The sequence below is a fragment of the Eubalaena glacialis genome, chromosome 4 (assembly GCF_028564815.1).
Source record: "Eubalaena glacialis isolate mEubGla1 chromosome 4, mEubGla1.1.hap2.+ XY, whole genome shotgun sequence".
NCBI lineage: Eukaryota > Metazoa > Chordata > Mammalia > Artiodactyla > Balaenidae > Eubalaena > Eubalaena glacialis.
The window spans coordinates 121,360,606-121,374,708 of NC_083719.1; positions in this window are offsets into that span (position 1 = coordinate 121,360,606).

Here is a 14,103-nt window from a genome sequence, read left to right on the forward strand (position 1 = left end):
GATATAACTTTCACTAACTGAGCCCTTACTATGTGTCTGGCACAGATTGCTTCATAGTTGGTACCTCACTCAATCCATCCAAAAACTCTTTGAAGTAAATATCTCCATTTTATGAGTGAGGAAACTGAGGGTAAGTTTATTTGCCTAAGGTTGCACAGACAGGGAAGACCGATCCTGGGTTTGAATGACCTCATGTGATCCTGAAAAGTGCATCCTTTAAACCACTACACTTTATTGCCTCTACCCTGAAGTAGGCAGCTAAACACAGCCGCAAATGAGTGCCCCTTTTAGACAACTGCTATATTTAAACCAGAGTCTATTAATCTTTATATAATGTCTTTCTCAAGTGCTTCAGAGAAAAGGCGTATAGGTTGTATGGAGTGTACAGTGGACTTTGTTTTGCACATTTTGGCAAGAGGAGAAAGTCTTAGCTTCTGTATGTATCTCTCCTGCAAGTCAGAAGTACTCTTCTAGGAAAAACCATCTTTTAAGGAGGGAAACAATTAAAAAGAGATCAATCCCCAAATGACAATCAACTGATTTCAGGGTTAGACAAGGAGCAATGGATCATTTCTGGAATTAATGATTTCCCACCCCTCTGGGAACTCAGTGATTTCTCTGGGATGGCCTGGCTTGATTGAATAAACTGATGAGTTCAGTCTATAATCCCAATAGATGGCATCCATTGTTCTCACGCTCCATTGACTCAACCAGAATTTACTGAGCATGTACTTTGTGTCAGCACCCTATATTGGGTGCTTAAGAGAAAGGAAAAGAAACCAACAAAATCCCATGGATCCTGCTCTCATGAAGCTTATAGTCAAGTGAGGGGGTCCATTATTCATCAAAGAATCACAGTGGTAGGAGTATATTAACTAATTGTGTTGCAGAACTCTGAAGGAAAGGACCGGAGTGATATGATACCATGTAGGATCATAAATAGGCCTTGACTGGGGTTAGGAAGGCTTTGCAGAGGAAGTAAAATTGAGCTGAGATCTGAATGTGATGGCGGTAAGATAATTCCACGCAGAGAGAATGGCACATGCAAAGACCACATGGCGGGCGGCAGCATGACACATCTAAGGAACACACAGTATGCCATAAGAGGGAGTCAGGCCACCTGGGAAGGCTTGAAGCCTCATCAGGGACCCTGGTCACTGTCCCCACAGCCCTGCATAGGCCTTGATTAAACACAGAGGTCAGGGAGGGATAATATTTCTATATCCATACCTATATCCATCTCTCTCTCTCTCTCTCTGTATATATATATATATATATATATATATATATACCCTTATTCTGTGGCCCTCTGGGACTTCATCTCTAAGATGATGGGTAACCTCTGGGTTTTAGCTTGGCCCAGGGATGGGGCCCTAGAGAAGCTCTCTTTCCATTTGATTTAGCTCCCCCTATCCTTTTGGATCTTTTGGGGGCCTAAAGCCAGGGATTTTTTTAAATCACATTCATCAAACCACTTGGGATTCCAGAAAAAAAATCAGACAATAATAATAAAAATAAAAACTAACACTTATTGTGGGTTTTATTATATTCTGACTACGTGCTGTGCTGAGCATTTTGCATGAATTATCTTATTGAATCTGCTCAATAAATTGTGATATAGGAACCCTCAAGGCAGTGTGGGTCTAGGATTCAGAAAGCTGGAACTGTGGCTTGTGGAAACTGACACAAGCAAATTTACATTGTGGGGATTTGAGAAGAGCCCTGAAAGTGTTTGACCAGTTACTGCAGCAATACTGAGCAGCAGTTGGCTGTTGATGTTAATTATGCTTGTGGAAAGGGATTTCTGAAGCCATTGGAACATCCACCCACAGACCTTTCTCTTTTTGATGTCAGGGGCAGATCCTATCCGACCTCTGGTCTGCACATCCGGGATAATCACAATGCTCCACATTTGTACAGAACAGGTTGTTTCCAAATGGCTCTGCATTCAGTGGTGAGGTCACCCCCAGGGCCTTCCTCTCCTGGGCAGCATGATTTGCCGCCTCCCTACCATTAGTCAGGCCTCTTAATTCTAAGATAGAAACCCAGCTCAAACTGGCACTGGGAGAAGGGAATTTATTTGACTATATAACTGAAAAGTTCAAGGGTAGTCAGGCTCCAGGTTCAGCCTGTTCCCAGTCTCCACTCTCCAGTCTCATCCATAACCCTCCTCCTCTCTCTCTGTGCTCCAGCCCAGCTGAACTTCTCCCAGGTCCTTCAAAAATACTTACTTGTACCTGCCTTTCTATCATCAAAGATACTGCTTATGCCTCTCCCTCTGCATTGATTCCTACTCATTTCTTCCCCCATTACTAAAAATAAAATTATTGAGCACCTAGAGGGACGCCTAGACTCTAAACATGACCTCCCCCAAAGAACCACATCTCCAGAGAGTCATACCCTTGTGTGATCCTCTCCCTCACTGAGTCTGGGCTGGCCCTGGGACTCACTCCAACCACCATGATACAGCAATAGTGGCTCCATTCCAGAGTCACACCTAAGCTTTACAAAGTCATGGCAGCTTCTACTTTTGCACTTCGGGGACATCTTAACTGTTATGTAAGAAGTCCAGTGACCCTGCTGGAAAAATTACATGGAGAGGCCATATGGAGCAGGAGAGCCCCTGGAACTGCATGAACAGAGAGGCCCAGTGGTTCCAGCCATCCCTGCTGAGCCCAAGCTTTCCAGCCATCTCTCCCAAGGTACCAAACATTAGAGTGAGCCACCTTGGACATGCCTGCCCCTTTGAGCCCCTAGGTGACTGCAGCCCAAGCCAATGGCATGTGGAGCAAAATAATCCTCAGTGGAGTCCCACCAACCCACAGAATTATGACAGAAGAATAAGTTGTTGTCATTTTAGGCTACTAACTTTCAGAGTGGATTGTTACATAGCCATGATAACCCAAACTGAGTATCTGCCAGGCCCTGTGCTAGTTTTGGGTTTATAATTAAAAATGCAATAGGCATGGTCCACAGCCTCCCACATCTTTCCAGGCTCATCCTTCTCAGAGGGATATCCTGACTTTGTTTACCAAATAAGCTTCCCCCCTAATAAGCTCTAACAAGACTCTTTACTTCTCCACCATAGCCCTTTGTGTACTCAGAAGCAACTCACTTATTTATTTCCTATCTGTTTCCCCTGGTAGGATGTAAGCCCTGTGAGGGTAGGGTCCACAGTGCGGAGCTCAGCACTACATGCTCTGTACCCTGTGCTCCACAGGGAACATGACAGATGCTCAACAGGCATTTGGTGGTTGGCTGACTGGAAGCAGCCTCCCTCTAGTCTGCTGTTTTTTATGTTGGAGAAGACACTGGGATGATGACTCCTTCACTTCCCATGGGGCGACCAAGAGAAGACAAGTCACTTTTTAATGGGTTTAGAAGCTCAAGTCCTACCAGAGCAGTTTGAACCTGAAAAATATGTTCCCTTTACAACGAGGACCTTTTGCTTATTTTCATTTGGAAATTGTATGCACAGTAGTTGCCTGGGTTTTTTTTTTCTAAATGATTTTCTTCATCTATTTCCCTCAAAAGACATTAACTTACTAGCACATTTTTCTTACCACCCCATGTCTCTGGAGGCCTAGCTGTTATGGAGGAGAAAAAAAGAGGAGAATAGAGTATTTCTGGTAGGTTTTAGAAGAGTAACAAGGTAAAGTGTTTGATTTTCAGAGGAACATGGTTCATGGCCCTCAGAGTTAGGTAGTGTGGCACAAAACAAGGACTAGAGCCCTTGCTTTCCGTTGTGGGAACTGGGTCCCTCTCTGTCTTACATCAGCAAACTCCTCCAGGGTGGAAAGCACTTCCTGCTAGCTGGCTTTGAATCTGCCTTCCTCTAGCCCAGACTCCCATCTCTCATCTGATTGGAGACTTAAAACAACTTTGCTGAAGCAGTTTTAGCAGTATGCTCGAGAAACAGCCTTATCAGTCAAGGCCATTTACATATGGTTTGGATTTAATGTATGTGCTGGATTTAAAATATATTCTCTTTACTAGTTGATGGGTCAGTAAGCCTTCTACTGTATGCTAAAAGCTAAGGTATTTCTCCGTGGATATTTAACTACCGTGGCAACTGACTAATTCACAAACTATGTGACGTAATCCAATATCATGGAACCATGATAAAATTAACAACTTTTCATTTAATAGAAATATGAAAGATATTACATAATTTAATGAAAAAAAAAAGCAAGGTAGCGATGCAAATACAGCACATTCCAATCAGTATTGTCTTGTACCAGCTGCATGATCTTGGGCAAGTTACTTCTTTTTGATCCTTGATTCCCTTATTTGCAAAATGGAGGCAATAATTCCTATCTCATAAAAGAAATACAGTATGCTAACACATATATATGGAATCTAAGGAAAAAAAAAAAAAGGTCATGAAGAACCTAGTGGCAAGATGGGAATAAAGACACAGACCTACTAGAGAATGGACTTGAGGATATGGGGAGGGGGAGGGGTGAGATGTGACAGGGTGAGAGAGTGTCATGGACATATATACACTACCAAATGTAAAATAGATAGCTAGTGGGAAGCAGCCGCATAGCACAGGGAGATCAGGTGCTTTGCCACCACCTAGAGGGGTGGGATAGGGAGGGTGGGAGGGAGGGAGATGCAAGAGGGAAGAGATATGGGAACATATGTATATGTATAACTGATTCACTTTGTTATAAAGCAGAAGCTAACACACCATTGTAAAGCAATTATACTTCAATAAAGATGTTTAAAAAATAATAATAATAATAATTCCTATCTCATGAATTTCTTGTGAGAATAAGAAAGAGAACACATTCATTCATTATCTATCCATCAACAAATTTATCAATTGCCTACTATGTGACAGGTATTCTGGTGTCACAAAATCCCTACTCTTGAGGAATCATACATTTGTGTGTGTGTGTGTGTGTAGAGGCGGACACAGCCAATAAACAAGTAAACAAATTGAGGTGTCCACAGGAAACACATGGCTCAGTCAAGCAGGGTAATTAGATTGGGGAGAGTTTAACGAAGGGACTGATGGTAAAGGTGCTACAGGATTAAGGGAAACCAACAAGGCGTGGCGAAGTACCCTGGGGCTAGCAATAGTAGAGAGCTGCTACCCCTCTAGGCCTCAAGGGTTAGGAGAAGGGAGCAGTCAGTCACAAGAACCGAGACCTGTAGCTGTGAGAGACCACTGTTTATAGTAGCTGTGGCCATGGGAGAAGAAACAGACACTCCAAAAAGCAGTATGGCGGGAAGGGAGATGGGTGCTAACACTCCAACCTCACCCTCCTCCCATGGTGCAGTCTCTGTCAGTGCCCACCACTGGTTGAACCTAACTGGACTCTAGAAGGCCGGGGGCCAGAATGCCCATGTGATGCAGTCCATACTGGTGAGCCTCCCAGTGAACAGAATGGGCGTGGAAGAGAAGAAAGTGAATCTGGAGGGGCAAAAAGAAATCCAGGATAGAAAGTTTGTATGTAATGTCTCAGATGGTGAGAAGTAGCATGGAGAAAAGTAAAGCAGGGTAAGAGGGATGGGGGACATGGGGCCGATAGGCATTAACTATGCTATTTTATATAGGACAGTCAGGGAAGAGCTCCCTGAGGAGGTGGCACTTGATTGGAGGAAACCTATAGGAAGTGAGAGATTGAGCTGCTGAACAAGAGGAAGAACTTTTCAGGCTGAGGAGACAGCAGGTACAAAGACCTTGAGATGGGAGCATACTCAACATTTTCAAGGAATTATAAAGAGGCCAGTATGACTGGAGTAGAGTAAGCAAGGGTGGAAGAGAATGCTATCAGAGTCAGATCATATATGGCATTTTGGGCTTTTATGTGATTTTGATGGAAAATCACTGGAAGGATGATAGGGTAAGCATAGTGTCCCATAAGCCATTGTAAGGACTCTGGCTTTTAATCTGAATGATAATCATGATCTTGAACAGAGGGATGACATGGTCTGACTTAGGTTCTTAGAGCATCACTCTGATGAACTGAGAATAGACCATGAAATTGGGGACAAGGCTGAAAACAGGAAGACCTGTTAAGTAGCTATTGTAACCCAGTAATCCAGATGACAATCGCTCAGACCTTAGTGGTAACAATGGAAATAATTAAAAGTGGTCAGCTTCTGGATGAATTTTTAAGGTAAATCCAACAGGATTTATGACAAATTATTTGGGGAATCTGAAGAAAGAGTGGAATAAACAAAAACTCCAAACTTTTTGGTCCTAGTAACTAGAAGGATGTAGTTACTGTTAACTAAGACGGTGAGGTGCCCGTGGGATAGGATTTTGTTGTGGGGGATGAGGATGGCTGAGTTGGTGGGGTGGGGGGGGGAGTTAGGGATTTAGTTATGACTAAAATCCATGTCAGATTTGAGAAATCTATTAGATCTCTTAATGAAGATCTGTAGAAGGCATCTGGGCATATGAATCTGGGGTTTAGGAGAGAGGTCTAGATGGAGATGTAAGTTTGGAAGTCATTGGCATATAGTTGGAATTTAAAGACATGAGACTAGATGAGCTCACCAAAGGTGTGAGGGTGGATAAAGAAAAAAAAAAAGCTAAACTAAAAGCTGAGCTCTGAGCGTTCCAATGGTAAGAGGTCAGATTGAACAGGAGGAAGCAGCATGCCATATACTTTCCTTCTATTCCCTCAAAGAATTTAGCAGGACACTCAACACACAGCAAGTGCCCAGTACGATATGCCGCTTAATGAGAATTTGCTACAGTAGAGATGAGTTCTCCAATAGCCAGACAGAGGAGCTGTAGATTTCAAGTGACTGACCAAGGGTTCTAATACCAATTTCAACATGTGTGTGTGGTGGGTGATTTTCCCAAGCAATTCCCAGACACTAGCTGGGTGTCACACAATTCAACTCAATTCTGACACTGTCTACCTGGAGAACAGCAGCAGATCGCATAGGTTAAGGGCTCAGTCTCACAAAACTCCTCTCCAGCTTTCAGATACCAGTCACAAATTGAGGTTGTTACCTGTACTTCTGACTGACTGGCTGTAAATCAGTGGTTCCTACAATGCCCTCCTTAGGTTCAACTAATTTGACAGAGTGGCTCACAAAACTCAGAGAAACATTTAACTTACAACATAACCAGGAACAGCCAGATGGAAGAGATGCATAGGGCAAGGTATGGGGAAAGGGGCACAGAGCTTCCATGCTCTCTCTGAGTGTGCCACTCTCCCTAGATCTCTTCATGTTCACCAACCCAAGAAGCTCTCTGAACCCAGTCCTTTTGAGTTTTTATGGAGGCTTCATTACATAGACATGATTGCTTAACTCATTCACCATTGGAGACTGGTTCAACCTCCAGCCCCTCTCCCCACCCCAGAGGTCAGAGGGTGGGACTAAAACTTCCAACTCACTAATCACATGGTTGGTTCTCTTGGCAACGAGCCTCCATCCTTAGGTGAGGTCCAAAAATCACCTCATTAACATAACAAAAGACACCTTATGGCTCTCATCACAGGAAATTCCAAAATTTTTTGGAGCTGTATGCCAGAAATGGAGATGATGATCAAAAATATATTTCTTATTATAAATCACACTATCACAACTGCCTGTCCCTTCAATGCCTTTCTCCACCCTCTCTGGCTCCACCTTAACAAAGAGCATGTCCTTTCAAGAGGTAAGTGAGGATGACACTGATTCCACACTCCTCTTGAACAATATGTACAGATGACCCTTGAACAACACAGTCTGAACTGTGTAGGTTCACTTATACACAGATTTTTTTTCAATAAATACGTACTACAGTACTACATGATCCATGGGTAGTTGAATCTTTACTTGAATGTGGAACCGCAGATACAGAGGACATGCTGTAAAGTTGCATGTGGATTTTTGACTGTGTGTGGGTTGATCCCCCTACCCCCCATGTTGCTCAAGGGTCAACTTTTCTTCCTAATATTAAAAATATCATGTCTCCCATTCTACTTCCTATTCCCCATTGGTCATGGTAAGACTTGGGGGAAATCCAAAGTAGTTCCACCTGCAAAAGATGTGGATGGCTTACTCTAAATCACTCCACTTAATTTCCCCACTGGAGGAGAAAAAAGTAATGTGCAAAAGCTCAAATAATAACTCCAGCTATGATCTAATGAGCACTTATCCTATGTCCAGTACCATGCTAAATGCTTTACACGTATTATCTCATTTAATCCTTTCCTCTACCAAATGAAGTAGGAAATATTAGAATCAGGAATATCTAAAGGAAAATGACCTATCTAATATCACAATAAACACTTAGGAATAGGCTGTAGTTGCCTTACACCCATGATTTGCAAATAGCGGGCAGGCAGACACTATCAAAGCAGAAAAGTCAAGTGGAAGACATATAAACTTTCATGAGAATGGTAAGAGTATGTGTCAAAATTTGCAAAATCTTTTCACTGTGGGGGTGAAATCTTTGGCAATTTTTACAACGTCATCAAGAGCTGAAGACCTGCAAAGAATCAATGTCTCCAACTGGGAGCCTCCTGCCTCATCTCTGGCTTCATGTAATATGTCCATAATTTTCTATTCCCTTTTCCATAAATAGAGTTTACATCCTTTAAGTGTTTTTGTTGGTATTTGTCCATAAATCACATTCCCATTTTGTGACAATCATACAATTTCAATTCTCATTCCTCTATGACAAAATCGAGGTTACAGTACATTAAAAACACTTTCCTGAGATCGCACAGGTAGTAAGTGGTAGAGTCAGCTTTGACTCATGTCTGCATGATTTCAGAGACCAAGCTCTGAACCTCAGCTTCATATTTGTCCTCTAAAAATGTTCAGTGAGCTGGTTATATGCTTGGAATTCTTCAGTTTCTGTCATTCAGTTACCAAATAACTGAAGAATAACACTGAGCTATTTTCACCATCAAGACACAGTGAATTCTCAATGTTATTCTCTGTTCAAAGTACCAGCCATATATGTGCCATAAAGATGAACATGAGTAAGGAACCACTATACTTACTGTTAGGGAAATAAGATGTAGGAGTTGCTATGTCTGTAAGCTGAGATTCCACACGTCTTTAAACTCAGAAAAGATGGAGGTAGAGTGAGATGGGGATTTCCCCCTTGCAGAATGAAGAACATATGCAGAGGCAGGAAGAATATGTAGTGCAGTCAAAGAAAACAAATGGTCCCATATTTATAGGTTATCCTCAAAGAAGCAGACATCTGGTTAGCATGACTGACCCCTTCTTCAAGTGAGGGCCTTGGTGCCAATAACAAAAGTAGAAGAACAATGGCATATAGGGCTGAGAGATTGGGGCCATATACCACAGGACCTTGGAAGTCAGGCTGAGGAGTATGGACTTTATGAGGCAGGTGACAGGCATTGCTAAGGGACAAAGCATCTGAGTGATATGATCAATGTTGCCCTATGATAATAAAGTATAAAATGAATCGAGGTTGGGTGAGAGAAAGTGATCAGGAAGGCCAACCAGGAGGCTGTTGCAGTAGATATGGGGTTATAAGCTGTTGGGATAAAAATTTGCATAGTAGGTAGCTAGAAAATGTCTGTTAAGGGGATGAAGCACCTTTACCCCTATAAACATAAATGTCCCAAATTGAATATGTTCTAAGAAGACTATCTGATATTCTACAAAGTAGATTATAATGTTATTTAATTAGAAAGCTATAGAATTATAACTTATTTTCTCCATGCCATAGACATAGCGGAATCCTGTCCCGTTTCATCTACTTCAGAATCATGTTGAACACATCACTGGTCCTTTAGGCTGTCACTGTGAAATTTTACTTTATAGGGCTCAGTGTTTCCTCTAAGGTTTAACACTCTTGTTGTAAATTAGTGTCAAATCTCTCCATGCTGTTTACGCTAATTGCAGTTTGCCTACAACATGAATCAATATTTAGAATGTCCCTTGTACTGGTTGAACCACAAATTGAAATTAACATGTTGCTGGGCATAATTTTTATTTACAAAGTGCTGAAGTTAAGTTTCTTTTATGGAAGATGTGGTAGAAAATTCACAGGTTAGGAAGGCTTTTGACCTGAAATTTAATCTATCATCTAGTTCTCTTTATGTTAAGTTACTGAAGAACACTGAATATGTTTTCCTGGGGAAAAGAAAAGAAAGAGAAGGAAGGGATAAAGGAAGAAAAATTAAATTTGTTTGAAAAGGAAGAGAAGAAAAACAAGAACAAGGCCTGGTGCTTTTAGAAGTCTCAGATTTATTATTTTCCCATTATTGGCTTTGTATAGGCTAATTTCAAACAGCCGTCTTCCTGCCTATAGTACGAGGATGGTGCATTTGTAACATAGCAACAAAATAGACAGGCCTCCCACTATAGGGAGAGGCCAAATGTGCCCTTATTGAAGATCATTTTTTTCAGTGACTCTGATGAGAATGACTGCAAAGATTGACTGCTTTGGAAATAGAATTCTGGATGTTTAGTTCATGGTAAAAAAAAACTGTTTTAAGCTTAAGAATTTTTAGTGAGTATAGAAGGAGGAAATAATATGTGCAATATTTATTTAGGGATCTTATATAAAAGAAAACTCAATTTTTCTGCCTTAAAAAGAATTTCTTTCTAAGCAGAATATTTTATTTTGCATTAATCCTGACATTCATAGTTATGTTTACTTTATTGACAAATGAGATCCAACCACTGGATATGCACATATTGTCCCCAAATGTGCTCAATTTAGGGCAATAGTTTGGTGAATATTCAGTTTTCATACAAAACAGAACTAATTCCATAGAGCAGTTAAGATAAACTCACATTTCAAGGCTTTTCTTTGTCCCTTAGGAACTTAAGAATGCACTGTAATACAGTCCTTCTTCTGAATCTAAACCTATTGAAACATGTCTATATAGATAATTATTAGACTTATATGAGTGGCCTAAGCCAGAAGGCTGGAAGTCATCTCTCTCTCCTTAGCTGTAACATGCCCTTGGACACTAAGGCCTATCTATTTGACTTCAGTGGCAGACAATACTGATTGTCTACTCAACAGGTGTTTCTGGCCTTCCTTTTTTCTTGCCGAGAAAATTCCATCTTTGTTCAAGTACTGATCAGCCATGTGTGCATCAGGAAAGACTGGGTGAATTTTGATTAGGCAAAGCCAATAACAGTCTCCCCATTCCCCTTGCAAGTGATTGGTTCAGGAATGGGCGTGTGATGCAATCGTGGCCAATCAAATGAGGAGACATCTGTTATTAATGTGTATAACTGAATCACTTTGCTGTACACCTGACACTAACACAACAAAAAAAGAAATACGTAGAATTAAACAGTTCCTTCTCCCCATTCCTGCCAGAGTGTTTATCCTAACATGTAGCAACCTATGTCATTTCCCTAAATTCCAAACTTCACATACTGTGCCAGTGTCCCAGCCTCATGTCCCAATATTTCTCTGACTGCACTGTGTTACCTTCATGGAACTGCTCACAATTTCCCAAATGTACCACGTAGGATACCCAAAGCACTTTTATGCCTGCTTTTTTTCTCTGCTGAAATGGCATTCTCAATCATCCTGGCAAACACTCATTCATCCTGGCCTCTAAACGTTCTCTCGTTATTAAGGGTACTCATCACTTCCGTCATGCTACACTATACACTGTGTACCCACTATTGTAATTGTCACAATGCATTGTAATCACTTATTTATGTATCTCTCTTCTTTACTTGTCTATGACCTCCTGAGGAACAGATACTAAGTTTATCATTGCACCCCTAGCACCTAGCATAGATCTTGGCCAGATACTCAATATATGAATATAGAAGAAAGGAAGGGAGGAAGGAAGGAAGAGGAAAAGGAGAGGATCCATTGAAGGAAAGCTGCCATAAATTTTAAAAAATTTGAGCACCTGAAGGCACTGTGTGGGTTGTTTCTGTGATTATGGAATAGTAACAGAGTGATAGCAGCAGTATCGACACCAACAGTTAAGCGCAATGCTAAACATTTTATATAATTTATTTTTTTTAATTTCATGACAACACAGTGAAGAAGATACTATTATTATCATCCTCATATTATAAACAAAGCAACTGAGGCTTAAAGACATTCCTATTACAAAGTAAGTGATGGCAGAGTCAGGATTCAACCCCAAGTCTTACCCCAGAACTTTAATTAACTATCTGTAAATATGTTATTCTCCTATTTGTTCTAGATATATGTTGTTCATACCAAACAGAGGGAAAATCTGAGCCTGGGGCCTTTGACTAGTGGTCTTTATGTCACTGCCTCCACCAAAACCCCCTTCAGAGAGAACTGGGATTTCTGAAGGACCAGGTACAGTGAAATAGTTTTGCATCCCGGCAATTTCTTCTGGCTCTCAACGTGAAATCTCCTTTCCAATCTGATAGCTCATCAGAGTCAGCTTGGTTAATAACCCCATGAGTCTCTTATACCTCTGCCATCTGCCATCCAGGGAACTAATACTATGGGTACAGGTGATTCAGACTGGCCAACCACTACTCTCTGCTAGAGCTTTCCTTAAAAAAGAGTCCAGCAGTTCTGAAAGGCTCCCCCAGAAAGACACACCAGAAAGAATTCAACCTCCTTAGGGAAGGTTGGGCCATTACCCCTACACGGGGACTTCTCCAATACCCTCAGGCTTCTAATGGGCCTTCTACTAGAACCTACCCTCAGCCTGAGATAGAGATTAAAGTTCTGGTTACTCCACAACAAACACAGAGTCTTCCTCAGAAACACTAGGGACTATTTTATTTATCAATTCTGAGGCAAGTCGCTACCACAGGCAGGCATTGTATAGAGCTAATGCAGACATGGTCCCTATCCCTAAGGGTCTGCAGTCTAGAATACACTTGTAATCTTGATAAAAGTGGAGGAAGCCTCATTTAAAAATTGTCAGCAGTTCTTACTCAGACATGGAAACACTATGGAGCTCACTTTGCTTTGGGGAGGCCACCTTATTGGGTACTTAAGTTAACCCAATGAAATTTTACAATTCTTGTAAAAACAAAAACAAAAACTATAAGGTAATTACTGACCTGAATGCAGATGTTTTAGACTGAGATACTGACTCGTTTGTTTACTGAGGTAAAATGGATCCACTATAGAAATGTATACTCCCATAGTTAAACAAATGTGCAAATTTCTCATAAGTAGAGATTGTGATTAGTCTGTTCCTGATAGTTATTATTTATTCTTGGGAAATGTGAGGGTTAAAAAGTTAACTGGAAAAACACCAAAAATACAGTGAGCACTTTATGAGAAGGGCATTTATAACTCTATGGAAATTTAGAGAAAAAAAATAGCTTTTAGCCGGTGGAGTCAATTATAGAATAAATCACAGGGACGCTGACACTTGGACAAGATGAGGTCTTTGACAGATAGAGAAAATCATGTGACAGATAGTAAAAATCATACAACATGCAGGTATGAATGTTAGGTAATGTTATAAGAGGTCTACTTGGATTGAGTGTTAGAACCCTCAAGTTGAGGAAGTTTCTCCTAGGATATATTTGGTCAATAATCATTCACCACGCCTATAAATCCTCCCCATTCCATAAATCAGCAGTGGAAGAGAAAATAGCTCAAGTGGTAAAGTGCTCAGGTTTTATTTAGCACCATCTGGCTCTTTTCTGGGTCAGCATTGTACACAATTTGCTCAAGGTTTACGATTTTATAATATACCCGCACTATTGTCACTGTTAATGCACTTCCTCCGAACTCCAGTTATTCAATGCCTCTCTGATCTTAAAAATTCTCTTTAGCCTCACTCTTCAAATATACATGAGCTCTTCATATATACATGAGCTCTGAACACATCGTGTAATGTCTCACTCAATGGAAATCTGAATATACTGGGACTGAGAGGGTCTGGATAAGAGCAGGTGAAAGTCAAGATTCCTTTTATATGGTTCTTGAGTAATATGATCTTTCATAAAAAGAAACCACTCTACTCCACTCCTCTCTACTAGCCATTTTCCACTAGCCATTTTCTTTCTGTTGAAAGCCTCAATGTTTCTCCCCTTGAAGTAGGTTTTTGCTGTTTTCAGGCCACTTAGAAATCCTTCCCTCTTCCTAATAATGCTTCAGTTTCCATTGGAGATTTGACTCTTCTCCATTGGGTACTGTGGTGAAACTAAATCCACAGGCTTGCCACCAACAAAAGG